Genomic DNA, 15,000 nt, shown 5'->3' with positions numbered 1-15,000 from the left:
GGCAGACAAACATAAAATGGTGGCACTCTCTGGGAGAGGAGACTGAATTGCCTGTTGTTAAAAACCACACCACAGCAAGAATCTCAGATAAAACAACCTAGCGTATAGCAATTGTGCTGCATCTCATACCCATTTACTGTCAAAGGCCAACAAAAGAGGTAGTCATCCGTGCTTTTACAGTCGTGGGTTTTCTATTCATTAAAAAAGAAGACAACCAAAGAGAAAATGGGAAGGTTTTTAAGTCGAGGATGAACAACACTTCTCTAAACCCTCAGGCAGTATATTTCCACCCACTCATGTCAAATCCATTTTTTAAAAATCCTACTCATATTTTTTCTGTTTCTGTTAAGAGTACCAGCATGTTGTTTTATTGTGTGTTTGTTGCCTCCTGAAGGCATTTACAGTCAGGAGGAATAAATGTGTTTTATTCTGTTATAGGGCTGCATGGTGCGTTAAGACATTACGAAAATGACAGCAACTCAAAGAGAGGCTCGAAGGTGCTGTTACTCTTTCATCCAGACAGATGAAAGAAGTTACTGTAGGTTTACGTTGCCAGGCCGTGCCCTCCTAGTGACGCAAAACCTTCAGTATTGCTACTAATCAGGTCAAGAGCAATGCAAGTACTTTCTGAGCTCCCTAAAAATCGGGAATTCCTTCCACTTTGTCGGGAAGCAATCAACTATTAGCAAACCAAGGGAGGCGGTCGGGTCAACCATGCTGTTTGGGAAATGTTCATTGTTGTGCTCTTGGTCAGACCAAGTCTTGAAGAGATTTGAAAGTCGATGATAATCAGGCTAAGTTTACGAACAGCAAGAAGCCAAAAACACCCCTTACAGCAGGGTTTCCCAACCTTTTCTGTCTCGCGTACCCCCTAAGCCTCTTAGTTGTGTCATGAGTACCTCCCAATTCATGTTCTATATCGATTTCTAGGTCCTGATGTGACTGTTCCATACATTTGTTATAATAATATTTTTTTTCCAAGTAACCCCTGCAGTGTGCTCGCGTACCCCTAGTGGTACATGTACCCCTGGTTGGGAAACACTGCCTTACAGCAACAGTGGCTACGTTTACATGAGACATTTAATTCAGAATTAACTCACTTTCATTCTGAATGAAGCTTATTCCGCTTGGAAAACGTCATGTAAACACTTCACAATTCGAAATTAAATGAAAGATCAAAGTGAACTCGACGGAACCATTTTATTCTGAATTATTCATTCAAAATTAAAAACATCATGTAGGCTTAAACGGAGCCAATAACAACAAAATGATAGACATCCTCTTAATGGTGTTTACACTAAGCATACAGAGCGTGAATGTGTATAATATTAACGCATAAGCATATAGAGGGACAAGTGAACAAAACAGAAGAAGAAGAAGAAGAAGAAGAAGAAGAAGAGGGAAGAAAAGAAGAAAGAAAGAACTTGAGGTCATAGGGGGTGTTTTCTCCATGGGGAAGTTCATGTGTAATAGCCTGGCTCTCGCGAGACCCCTAGTGCTTCGTGCATCTTCGTTACACTTCGTGAGCTCGCACAGGGGTCTGGTTCAGCCTTGTCGAGCCCGAAGTCCTCGAGTAGAAAATAAACGTGCCCCGACCATTGGACAATGTCAATGTCAATCATCGTGGAGTGAGGCGTTGACGGGTATGACGTAGCATCTTGCGCGACATCACTGTAGTGCTGCTAGCACACCCCTCAGTCAGTGTGGCTAGCACAACAACGGCGGCCTGCATACTGTATGAACTCCGCGATTTCAAGTGTTATCAAAACTACCAAACATTCATTCTTTGAGAGAGGAACAGAAAACAAGGAATTAGTTGGTGGCAAGAACGTTCTCGCTCTTCTTCCAATGATCCACTGAAGGAGAATGAGCAGAGCGCAGCGATGTTCAGTCTTCAACTGTTTACAAGACCAACTTTAAGTGGGGATTTTAGTCGAGAGGTCCATGCCACATATAAATGGTGAGTGAAAACCTCTTGGTTGTTTCTAACGTGTTTTTGATGTGTGTGAAACAATGACTGACATGGTAGGCTACAACTGTGAATGCCCCCATAGTGCCGGTAATTCAATATTGTACAAGCCTCATTTCCAGACCTCGCATGCTATGGTGACTGAGTGCTGTTGATCATATTAGTATGCCAAGCTGTCGCATTCAGACAAATTTGTTTATGCTATAAAGTTCGTGTTAAATTAAATGTACTATCCCCGTGATCGCTGCCAATGCAGCATGTCCCAAAACGTCAGCATGTGAGAGATGGAATGTTTATTTCACGACGACATTCTGACTTCAAACTCACCAGGATGGCTTCCCCACAGACCTATACATATTGGTATAGGTCTGTGGGCTTCCCCTTTTCACTTTCTGCCCTAGTTGTTAACCTGTTTCGATGGTAAAGACTAAAGTAATCACAGATTTTGCATGGTTAAGAGACCTACTTCGTGTGGAAACAGAATTTACACAAGAGGGTACTGGAATAAAAACAGGGTGAGGCCTGTCACTCACCAGCTACTGGCAACCCCAAGTCTCCCTTTCGGTCAGCAGTAAATTTAAAACTAAGTAATAGTAGCCTACTGCTGTTCAGGTCTTAGCCTTAAATAGGTATGAATTAAAATGCAGATACTAGGCCTATAGAGTATTTAGAATTACAGTTGCCTTGTTTGCCGATTCTATTTTAACATTGTGTGTTGTTTTCAGGTAGGCAAGTCATGGCGTTGGCAGCGTCTGCTGGAATTTTCATCACAGACCGGGTCATCCAGCTGCTACACATGTACAGTGGAAATTGAATTAGGCTCTTCCCTCACTTGTACTGTTGTAAACCATCAAATGAACACTCTAGGTAGACAAGACAGTGAGTTCAGTAATGGCTGGCACAGAGCATGCGCACCACAAGTTTGGAGCCAGCCAGGTCATACGTGTTGCACCTACCACAATTCCATTTCTTTGGTCTTCTGTGTTGAGCCTGTTTCAAAATGCGCCTGTACAACCACATGTGTATAGAATCTACACTACACTACTCCACCAAGATCTAGACATTACTGAAGAGTTGGAAATGTTATTCATGGTCTGCTGACAGCTGTACAGAACATGTGTACTTAAATACCAGATGTGCCACTTTCATTAACGAGACTGTCTGCTCTGGGTTTGGGACAAAGCCTAATGAGGCAGCAGTCAACAACAGTCCTTACATATGACATCAGTTACAAAACAACCTATGGTTTTAAGGTACTTCATGCTACTGGTTGTGAGCGAGGCTTTTTGTGACTGACTCTCCCTAATGACAGATTCATAGACATAATGGAACATGTAACACAGCATTAGTTCAGAATCTAACCATCATCCATTAGGAACAAAGAAGTGGAATCTTGTCACAATATCGAACCGAATATTGAACAAATGGTGTAAATAATGGTGTACACAAGTAATTGGAACATATGTAAATACAATTTTATTGTGAAAAGAAAACACTGTCTAATTGTTTTCAATGTACAGTAATGAAAGTGTAAATAATGACATAAGATATCAATTTATATATACACATTTTTTTCTTTTAAATATTGGTTACTGGCAATGCAAGAAACATAGCTTACAAAATGTAGCGTTCTTGGTGTTAGGTGATGTATTGTACAAAATGAAAACCCAAATGGTGACGCACTCCTGAAATGTTACAAGTTCTTTAAGGAAAATGCCTTGAAATCTTGTTCTAATATTTTGAAAGGCATGGAATCTGTGAGGGGATGTGCTGGGTCCTCTATGCTGTCGTTTCTTCATACACCTCCTGGCGTCAGACACAGACAAAGGAAGTATAGAAGTATATTAGACAAACATTTCAGAAGGTTATGTGTGACAATTGTGGCTACATACAAGGTTTTGAACAAAAACAACACGGGAATTGATTGCAACACATTTTAAAATATTTCTAGGTGACTTAAAGTTCATTAACAACAGGGTATGCTACTTACTCTGTGTACAGAGTATTTTCCACCCACATGTTGCATTACTGCCCTTGTACATCACTTTGATCAAAAGCGTCTGTCAACTGTAATGTTATGAGGAGTACAGTCTCTTGAGAAATTAATGTAGGTTTAGGTGGATAGTGGTGCAGGACAGCACATATACTTTTCAGTTACTCTTACTAAGAATTCAAACCTGTAACATTGGATACCTTCCGAGGCCACAGGTACAGGTGAGGTCAGCAAGGGTCCTATTTACCTTGATAATAGGTTCTCAGTCATTTCACATCCCCACCCTGATGAAAAAAACTAATTGTTTACACAAATGGGTTTTACACCCCTTAACAATACGGCTTTGCTTGCTTCAGTAATGTACTCTTTGCCTTTGACCTAGCAATGGATGTAATAAATCAGACATACCTTATATAACCGTGGGTCTTGGGTCACCTAATAATGGAGAGAGCGAGAGAGAGAAAAGACATCACCATTGATCAATTAACAATGGCACTGTGTGTGTGTGTGTGTGTGTGTGTGTGTGTGTGTGTGTGTGTGTGTGTGTGTGTGTGTGTCCCAGCTTATGACGTTGAGCACGATTAACTTTGGGTCGTCCGATCAACTAGGGATGGTCACCTACAACTTATCGAAGTGCTTAGCACACTCACGAATCGACTATTTGAATTGACCACAGCTGAAGTGTTTGAGAATACAATCGCGCACAATAACAACGGCAAAAGTGCGACGGCATGGTCCTCTCGTCGAACCGTAATGCAGTTTCCAAAGTGTATAATAGAACTTAAGACGCCCCATCCTGTCTCCTCTGACGTGAACAGCTCTTTATGCCACCCAAGTTAATCAGACCCGAAGTTAATCGTGCACACCGGGAGTAGTTAATGCAATCCTGGTGTATATTTCTCTCATGGTAGGATATACAAAACGTATGGGACTGTAAACGATTTACTGTATTATCATAGGTAAATTGGCATGCCTAACGGTGACCAGAACACAACCAATAATGCTAGTAGCAACTGCATGCTGTTGAGGCTGCATTGTTTTCATATGGCTGGCAATTTTGTCTGAATAACATTTTATCGCTGGTCAATCATTTTCAGCGAAATACACATACTTGATTAAGTTTAATTCATCAATATATGTCACATTGGTTGTGCAGGCAAGCAGACGTCCATTTTGTCTGCAATATTTATCACCCCGTCAGAAACGGACAAACCCATGCCCGTGATGTGTTCACTAAAAGAAAATATAGCCATTTCAAGACATCTAACTTACCACATCTTTGTTGTGATTTATCTGATGCAAACGATGCTGGCACCAAATGAGTAGCCGGTCCTCCTTGGTGCTAGGGGCTGGTAGCATGTAACCTGGCTCTCACGTAGGTGGCTTGTCAGGTAGCATGCCGCTGTTTGGACCCTACAGAGTACTCGTGCACTATGTCGGATTGCCAACCAAAATCCACCGATGCCTTGTGTGTTTTGTAACCGTCAGTGGTCCGATGTCGGACACAGGTGGCATACCACAGGCGGCTTGCCGTTCAAACGCCAACAATGATCCACTATACACATGCTAGCTGTGCTGGGACTACTGTCAACATGCTAACTGCTCTGTTGTGGCTTCTATCTCGCGTCGCTGAAAACTACGTCACGGCCCGTTTCGATGTGATTGGTTGAAGTAGTACGTCACTCTTACCTAATTTCTCCAATCACGTTCGAGCTAGAACAGCAAGGTTACCACCAAAATTCCAGATGGATGATAATCCATCTGCGCGAGAGTCAGGTTACATGTGTGACGCAATCCACAAAAAAAAAGAGAGAGAGCTGTTTGCATTCAGTTAAGACACACACACACACACACACACACACACACACACACACACACACACACACACACACACACACACACACACACACACCACTGATTCTTGAGAAAGCGGCTAAAACATGTCTCTGCAATAAACTGCCAATTCTGTTGAAAATAAACTACATTTTCATGAACAAAATGAATCCAGGTAAAGACCCAGGGGTCTGTTACACAAATGTACAGTCGTTTGAAATATTTAAGTGTAATTTTATTTCTTTTAAAAGACAATAAAATCAGGTATGCACAAGGTCATTGTCATTACTTAGGACCCCTTTTCAAACCTTTAGCTCTACTGAATACTTCACCATCACTGAAGCTCCTGTAAGTTTACTAAATTACTAATTTTTGAATTTGTTTGGACACTGGTACTGTCCCAACCATAAACTGTCAACACCGTCGGGGGTTTTAATATTATTATGTTACATTATTGTTAATTATTTATACATTTTCAGAAGCGTCATGAAGCCCCTAAGAAACAGAGCTAATGTGAGCAAAAAATGCACAATATGTAAAAGAGTATTTTTTTGTCTCACACCGTCAGATGTCACCACCGTCGGATTTTGTTCCCCTCATCATCTTGTTCCATATTTTACTAAATTGTGCTGGTTAATGAAACATTACCAGACATGTTAGTAATAATTGTGACCCAAACTTATACTCCAGCCTCCACTGAAGTGCATTTGGAGGGTTTTTTGTCACAAAACCTGACGGTGGTGACATCTGATGTAGTTCACAAAAAAGCATGTGTTTTACATGTTTTTGACAAGTTTTAAGAATATGCTTCCAATAAGTATCTACAATTATGTTGAATTGTAAAAGTAATTCACTTAAATACAGTAAACATATTTTTTTACTTCTAATTCTGTCTGACACTGGTGACAAAACCAAGAAAGAGCCCATTTTATGAAAAATGTAAAACATGGGGAGCTTGGCCAATACATTCACTGCACAGCCAAGACCTTCATCTATGATAATACACCTCTATATTTTGGATTTGAACAACTTAAAACCTGTTTATGCCACATTTTCAATAATCTAGGCCTACTTCCTAGAGTATCTAACAAATGAAGAAAAAACTCATGCACAAACATACTGTGCACACACAAAAATAAAGTGTTTATGCTAGATGTCATTGACTTGAGAGGGCTATTTAGCTAAATGTAGGTAATAATTAGGTCACTTTCACCACCTTCAGATTACTGTCACCACCGTCAGTTCTTAAGTCACCACCGTAAGAAGGAGTTTTGGACATTTTAAATGAATGTCCTTACAAAATTTTCCTTTGGAGTTGTTGAATTTCCAAAGTAATTGCAAATTTAAGCCTACACGAATATTTGTGAAATTACAAAAAAATTGTTTGATCTATTTAGGCATTAAGTAAGCATTGTCTGACAGCACATATTTTTAAATTAGAACACATGAAGCCGTATTAAAATAGAATGAAAGTGAATTTTCAACATTTAAAGGCGTATGTGTGAACCAAAAAGCACACACAATCACTTAAAAACTCCAGATACATATGCAACCAAATCAATACACTTTTTATTGTTTTTAAATTGTGTCTGACGGTGTTGACAAAAAACAATGTATGATCGGAGAAAAACCTGATTTCTGAAAAAAATTCAAAATGGTGAGATTGGCCTTGTGCATTTCTGAAAAGCCAAGACTTTTGTCTACGAGGATATACCATATTATTTTGTAATTCACTTCGGTTTTTTCTTTCGAGATTACAACCTGTTTTAGCCACTTTCTCAAGAATCAGTGACACACACACACACAGTGGTTTTATTGGCCTTCTGATGTTCAGAGGCCAGTGACGTGAAACCAGCTCTGGCATGGTGACTCAGTCAAAGCCTAACTACATACGTACACATCTCCACAGGACACACACACACACACACACTCACACGCACACGCACACACACACACACACACACACACAGACACACACACACACACACAAAGCCTCACTGCATACTTACAATGTGCACGCATATACGAACACACACACACACACACAAAGCCTCACTACATACTTACATCTGCACAGGACTCCACAGGGGCTAGTTAGAGGCTAATCAGGAATGCCTCGTCGTAGACACACGCACGCACGGACATGCAATCAGTGTGTGCATGCACATAAACGAACATGCACACACACACACACACACATACACGCACACACGCAAACACACACACACACACACACACACATACACGCACACACGCAAACACACAATGTATGTGCACGCTTATACGAACACAGACACACAAACACACTGGCCCATTTGTTGAGTGAAGACTTGTTTGTAGTGTAGAAAGATGTGTTTTATTAGATACATATAGAGTATGTTCACCACCCACTGCATGAGCCTGCAGAAGACAGTGATGAGGAGAGTTCAAAGGTGAATGAATGAAGTACTGAATCAAATAAAGTGGTGAGCGCCTTTAAAGAACAGACGATGAAAATATGTGGGTGCTCGGCAATGTGAATGAAAACAGCACTTCCTCCCCAAAGCCTAGAGGCAGTGTGTTACTACCCACACACGCAAGCACGCTCACACACACATGTACCACGCACGTTCACACACACATATGCGAGTACACACACACCCGCACACACACACACTACAAACACACACATGCACGCACAGTACACACAAGTTACACACACATGCGTGCGCGCGCGCGCACACACACACACACACACACACACACACACACACACACACACACACACACACACACACACTTCCTGCAGGCTAAAAGGTGGTGCTTAGCCTTTCATCTGAACCATAATGAAATTAAATGCCTTGAGGTTTTTACAGTGTCAAAAATATCCCAGGTGCCGCATGACAAAATTGAAGGGGGGCCCTTCCTCATAATTTTCATCATCAGTGGGTCTCCAAACCTGAGGACTCAAGAGGCAAAATGAAGATTGTTGATTTTTATTAACATTGAAATTGTGAATGAAGTTAGTTGATATCACATCCATGCATAAACAAGTTTGCATGCACATTCTTGTGATACATCCTATTTACAGGGGTGTCAGCTGACCTAATGCTATACAGGGGCGCAGAAGGGCACCGCAAGATAATGCAAGAAAACATTTTTGCAGTTATTTATTTTAATAGACTTGCAAGCTTTCGGCCCTTAGACCTTCAAACTCTGCCTGATGAAGGTCTAAGGACCGAAAGCCTGCAAGTAAAGTAAAGCTTCTTTGCACACAAATAGACCTGAAGTGTGCGAATTGTCTTCTTTTTAAACAGAAATTTCTACTGAATCCTGCATCTTCTAAACAGATGAGCGGTGGCCTATCACAACTTAAGCAGTTATTTATTTTAAAAAGCTTGTAAGTTAATTATATTATTGCAGGTAGTGCATGTGTGCTATTTTGTGCGCATTCTGTTGACCACTCTGTATGCTAAACTTGAGCTAAATTCCAAGGTAGCAACGTTGTTTTTTTGTGTGAAACTCATACCGTGGCTCAACAAATCAATACCCATGCACTTGCCCCTGTAAAATAGGTCTGCCGACGCCCCTGTCCATTTAAAGGTGCACTCTGCAATATTTGTAGCATTTTCTGTCCAGAATTTATGCTGCCCATTCGCAAATGATAGGCTACATTTTTTTCACGAATACTTGCCACCACCATCAAATTATTCATTATGACAGGGACAATTGTACTTTTCATATAAGGAAAACTGTATCTTCTTCATCGTCCGCCATTTTGAAGTTCAAGAAATAGACATTTTTAGCTGAAAACCTTACTGTGCTTTGGTCATACTTGTAAATATTACTTCCTTATTTAGTAAATGTCCATGAAAAGATCAAAGTTGGCAGTAGACAGCACAGTCAAAGAATCGTATAGGAGAGAAAGATACTTCAGGCTCGTTCTTTTCCGGTATCCATGTGATGTCGGGTGAACGACCCTTTAGAACAGTGGTTCCCAACCAGGGGTACGTGTACCACTAGGGGTACGCGAGCACACTGCAGGGGGTACTTGGAAAAAATGTAATTTTAACAAATGTATGAAGCATAGTAACATTGCAATAGAAACAGTGATGTAAACATGAGTTATGGGGTACTCATGGCACAACGAACAGGCTTAGGGGGTACACAATACAAAAAAGTTTGGGAAACACTGCTTTAGAAGACCTTCAGTTTGGAGACCTTTGGAGTTTTGAGGTTGAGAATAAATGGAGTCCCCTTAGTGCTGTAGATGGCGGTAGCGCACGTCTTGTGCTAACACCACAAAGGAGCAGAAGGAGGAGGGGACAGCACCCCCTTAGGAGACCTAATTTGAGCACACTCACTTGCATTGGATGGGCGGAGTTTGGGATATCTTTCTCTACTATACATGGGTTCAAAATTTTAGTTTTTTCCCCTGACTGCGCTAAACTAACTGCGCACAACTCAACCTCTGATTGTCGGAAACTGTCGTCAGTCAAAATATTACAACTAAAATATACAAACACTGTGCACCCATGTATATTATTCTTTGGCACAGTTTCAATGAGCAGCATAGTTGCAATACTTACTCAGGCCTGTGCACCTTTAACATGAAATTTAGTGCACATGCAATTCTTCAGGTTAGGCCAGTCTTACAGTAGTAGTACATACAACCAAACATTTGTTTACCAAGTTTCGTACATACTTTAGTTTTTGGGTGTGTAAGTAAGTAAGCTTTGCATAGGAGGACCCAGGTCTTGGAGGTCTCCACAGGGAGAACACTCACTGCTTAGTAATTACAGCGTGATCGATATTATGATCAATAGTGCTCAATACAAATCAATTCTCCTCCTCAGACGTGAGACATGTGTCTGTGAAGATCCCTGTTCATTCAGGTCATTAGTTAGTTGTGGACAACTGGACTTAATTTTGGAGCTTGAAAAGACTTTTTGTCCTCGTCTCAAGGATGTCTTCAGTACATTACAGTACATTCCATAGCATTTGGCAGACGGTTTTTAACCAACGTGACTTACATTCGACAGAACAACAAGTGCAGATGCAAAGTAGGGTTGTTTTTTTAAGTAAAGTAGAGTACACACAGTGTTGGGGGTAACGCGTTACTAAGTAACGTCGTTACGTAATTTAATTACTTTTGGCAGTAACTTAGGAATGTAACGAATTACCTTTGCAATCTAGTAATTTAATTACAGTTACGAGACTAAAGTAACGGTCGTTACAACGTTACGTTTTTGTGCATCGAAACGCAGACTCAGGCTAGAGATCCATTATAGCGTTACGTTATCGCAGCTCGACGTACTGGATGCCCCAGTGTCGACGCACTGCTACTACAGCTCGCGTGGCCCGGGAGTTATATACAGGAAGTATATCAATCTACATTTCTAGCCGTTTTTATCGATATAGCAAACCAACTACCCCTAAATTACAGTTCAAAATGCTTTTACCGAACTCTGCACATGTGTTTTTTTTTCACACACAGCTTGGCCTCGTGTTGTTATGCTTGTGGTCAAAATGGAACATAATAATTTGAACCCAGGCTTCACATAAGCACATGCAACATAAATGCTTGTAGTCTATATTTTGTACATCCAAAAGTTCGATAGATGTCAAAAATCTACTTTTACGGAGGGAAATGCACCTTCGTGGTGACCACAGGTATCATGGGACATCTTCATGTGCTCAACAGTCATTGGGTAACACAGTCCGTCGGCCGCTGCTAATTTGCATAGGTTTCAGGAGAGCTCAACTTTTGACGTGCCACTGGACCCACGCTCGCCGTGCCGGAATCCCAACATGCTTTGCGAGTCCGGTAACGACGATCTGCCGCATTTCATTGAAAATGAATTGAATGCGTTGGTACGGCTTGCGTCAAACTGACAAATGGACTGGCACCCTCATTCGGGATGCTGCTGAACCATTGTTACGTCTCAGACTCAATCAATCAGTATTCTTTCCTCTCTGGTCACAGGCAGAGCCATAGATCAGGCTCTGCCTTGAATTCTAGAGCGTGTTGTTGCCACAGTAACAGAAAACAAATCAGAATATATCAAAGAATACTATACCGGAGTTTTCAGTGTAACTCGGTCATATTGATATTAATCTTCTCACGCGTCTTCCAGTTTAGAGAAAAGTGACATCTTGCAACTACGCGTGAAAATTTGTGTAATTTTAGTTGCGTTGAAGGGACATGTTCATACGAACCTAGCTTTAGTTGTCCTCCCCACTATTTCCAAATATGTATTCTATGTATATAAATATAATATTTTATTTTCAAGTATTGTACATAAATCATGTTCTAATCAAACTGCGAGAGTCAGCCGGATTTTATGTCGTCCCCCGGGTTCTAAGGCTGCAGACCATGTAAGCTTATGTCGCAGACTTTAGTCGGCCAGTCCAACTTGTCTACATTTTTCCGCGGGAGCAAGTGCCTGTTGTAGCGAGCGGAGATCGAGATGGAGGAGGAAGGTAATTCGGGGGCTATCGCCAAGTGGAGGTACAATCATTACTTTGAGTTCATTGAGCAATCCGATCCGAAAAATCCGATCCGAAAAATATAGCAGTGAAATGCAAACTGTGTCGGGGACGTAAACGTCTCTCAACGGCAATGCTCTCAATGAGCAATTTGTTGAAACACCTGACGGCGAAACACCACAACGTCAAGCTCAAAGCCAAAGGTCCAGAGCAAGATGGCCAAGAAGATGTGACCACCAGCCCGCCACCGCCAAAGCAGGCAAAACTGGGAGTACAATCGCCGAAGGTAACGTCTCTGGAGTTAAACAAACTAGTGGCCGCCTATATTGTAGAGGACATGCTCCCACTGTCAACCGTTGAATCGCCTCGTTTTAAGGATATTCTATGCAAAATACCCACAACAAGAGCGCCCATAGCGGATAGGAAAATGTTCTCCAGCTACCTGAGAAAATGCTATGCCACAATGGCGTTAAACCTGAAACACACTTTTGAGAAGCTGGAGTTTGTGTCAACTACCGCAGAATTATGGACGGCGAACAACAAGAGCTATTTGGGCATGACAGCCCACTGGATTGGTGATGACTTGAAAAGACAAAAGGCTGCCATAGCCTGTAGACGGGTGAGGGAGCGGCATACTTACGAAGTCGTGGCCAGCGAAATAGAGCAGGTCCACTCCAGTTATGGCATCACACATAAAGTAGTTTTGGGTAGGGTGCGCACATCGAAAAACACTTGTTGCAGGTGCCAGACAAAAAAATCAGATAGTTGAAAAAGGTAGGTCTGCACACTGCCGATAAGCTCCAAAAATAAACTTTATTATTTAAAATGCAACGTTTCGATTACCCAGGATCTTCATGCCAGGATCTTCATCAGGCAAGTTTATTTTTGGAGCTTATCGGCAGTGTGCAGACCTACCTTTTTCAACTATCACACATAAAGTAGTCAAATGTGTCACCGGCAGTAACTTCGTAAAGGCTTTCAGAGAGTTTGAAGTGCAACCAGTTGATGAGGAGGTCGGTGAAGAAGAGATCACATTCACAGACATGGACAACCTTCTGTCCAGAAATGATGACGGGCACTTTTCTCTCCCACCTCATTTGCGTTGTGCTTCGCGCACTCTGAACTTAATCACCACCACCGACTTGGAGAAATGGATCTCGAGTTCTGAATGCAAGGCCGTGTACCGAAGTGTGCTGGGTAAATGTTCAGCTCTCTGGAGCAAGACCAGCCGCTCCAGTGTGGCAGCTGATGAGCTGGAGGACGTCACCTCGAGAAAACTCATCGTTCCATCAGTGACGAGATGGAATTCCCTCTTCAATGCCTTTTGCCGCATCACAGAAATCCAGATTGGAGACCTCAACACTCTTTGTTCAAGGCTGGGGATCAGAGGCATCACCGAGCGAGAGTATCAGTTTCTGCGAGAATACTGCACCGTACTCAAGCCACTTGCTGTGGCATTGGATATACTACAAGGTGAAGATGACCGCTATTATGGCACTCTACTGCCAACACTTGAGATCCTCATATCCAGACTGCTTGCCCTGAAGGATGGCCTCTCCAGGATGACAGCTGGCATTCCTGATGCTATTGTACAGGTAATACAATGTATACAATAATATGATACGTTAATAGAGTTATTGTTTTATATATCATTTATTTAATGTGGAGTCAGAAAAGAGCTGTCAAAGAACAAAAAAACCTTTCCTGTGTGACTTAAATTGACTGACATAATAATTAATGGATGAATGCATAGAATCATACTCTCTTAAATTCTTAATTAAACCATTTCTTGATCTGTTTCTCCCTTCATATTGCTGTCCATGTCTCCTATGATGAACCTAATTTATTCTTGTTATTAAAACCTGTTAAACATGGCCCTAATTCATGTCCCATTTCTGCAATTGTGTGTCTGTTTGTCTCATGTGTGTCTCATGTTTTCTTATGTCTCATATTGCAGGCAATCAAACACCGGTTCTCAGCCACCTTTGTCAGCAATGATGCCCTCATTGCTGCTGTCACTTTGCCGAAATTCAAGGTCCGCTGGCTGAAAGACGAAGCAAGGAGGGATGATGCTAAGACATTGCTTGTTTCCAAGTGCCAGGCTCGGATTCCTGAGGACCAGCAGAGAAGACATCTGGCCACTCCAGTCATGATTTCTTCATGTTTGAGGAAGATCCACAGGCCTCATACAATGTAGAGGCAGAGGTCATGGAGTACCTGAGATCACCCAAAGCTGACATCAAGTCCCTCACAGACCAATCGATCTCTAAGGAACTGAACACTCCAACACCATCAAGCGCACCGGTTGAAATACTTTTCAGTCAAGGTGGTATGGTTTTGACCCCAAGGAGGAACAGACTTTCCGACAGCAAGTTTGAGAGCATGGTGTTACTACGATACAACCACTTTTTCTGCAGATAAGTGTCACCCTTGTCTGTCTGTCTGTTGCTTAATGTTCAAATACTGTGGTTAAGTTTTATAGCCATTGTATTTTTTTCATTGTAATGATTTGAGATTACAACAGAAAGGTAAGATTAATATAACTTCCAGGACATAGTTTTCCATTTTTTTGAAATCAAAAGTTTATAGTCCTGAGTCCTGTATGTAAAAAATCCACATAGAGGACTATAAGAGGTCTGTTCTCTTGGTACATGTTCACATGCATGCTTCTTTTCCTTTCTGTGGAATTTAAAGTAGTAAACTTGGCTAAGTTATCATATGGAGAGTGGTGAACCGG

This window comes from Engraulis encrasicolus, chromosome 21 (genome assembly GCF_034702125.1).
Source record: "Engraulis encrasicolus isolate BLACKSEA-1 chromosome 21, IST_EnEncr_1.0, whole genome shotgun sequence".
Taxonomy (NCBI): Eukaryota; Metazoa; Chordata; class Actinopteri; order Clupeiformes; family Engraulidae; genus Engraulis; species Engraulis encrasicolus.
Note: the sequence above shows the minus strand (reverse complement) of the source record.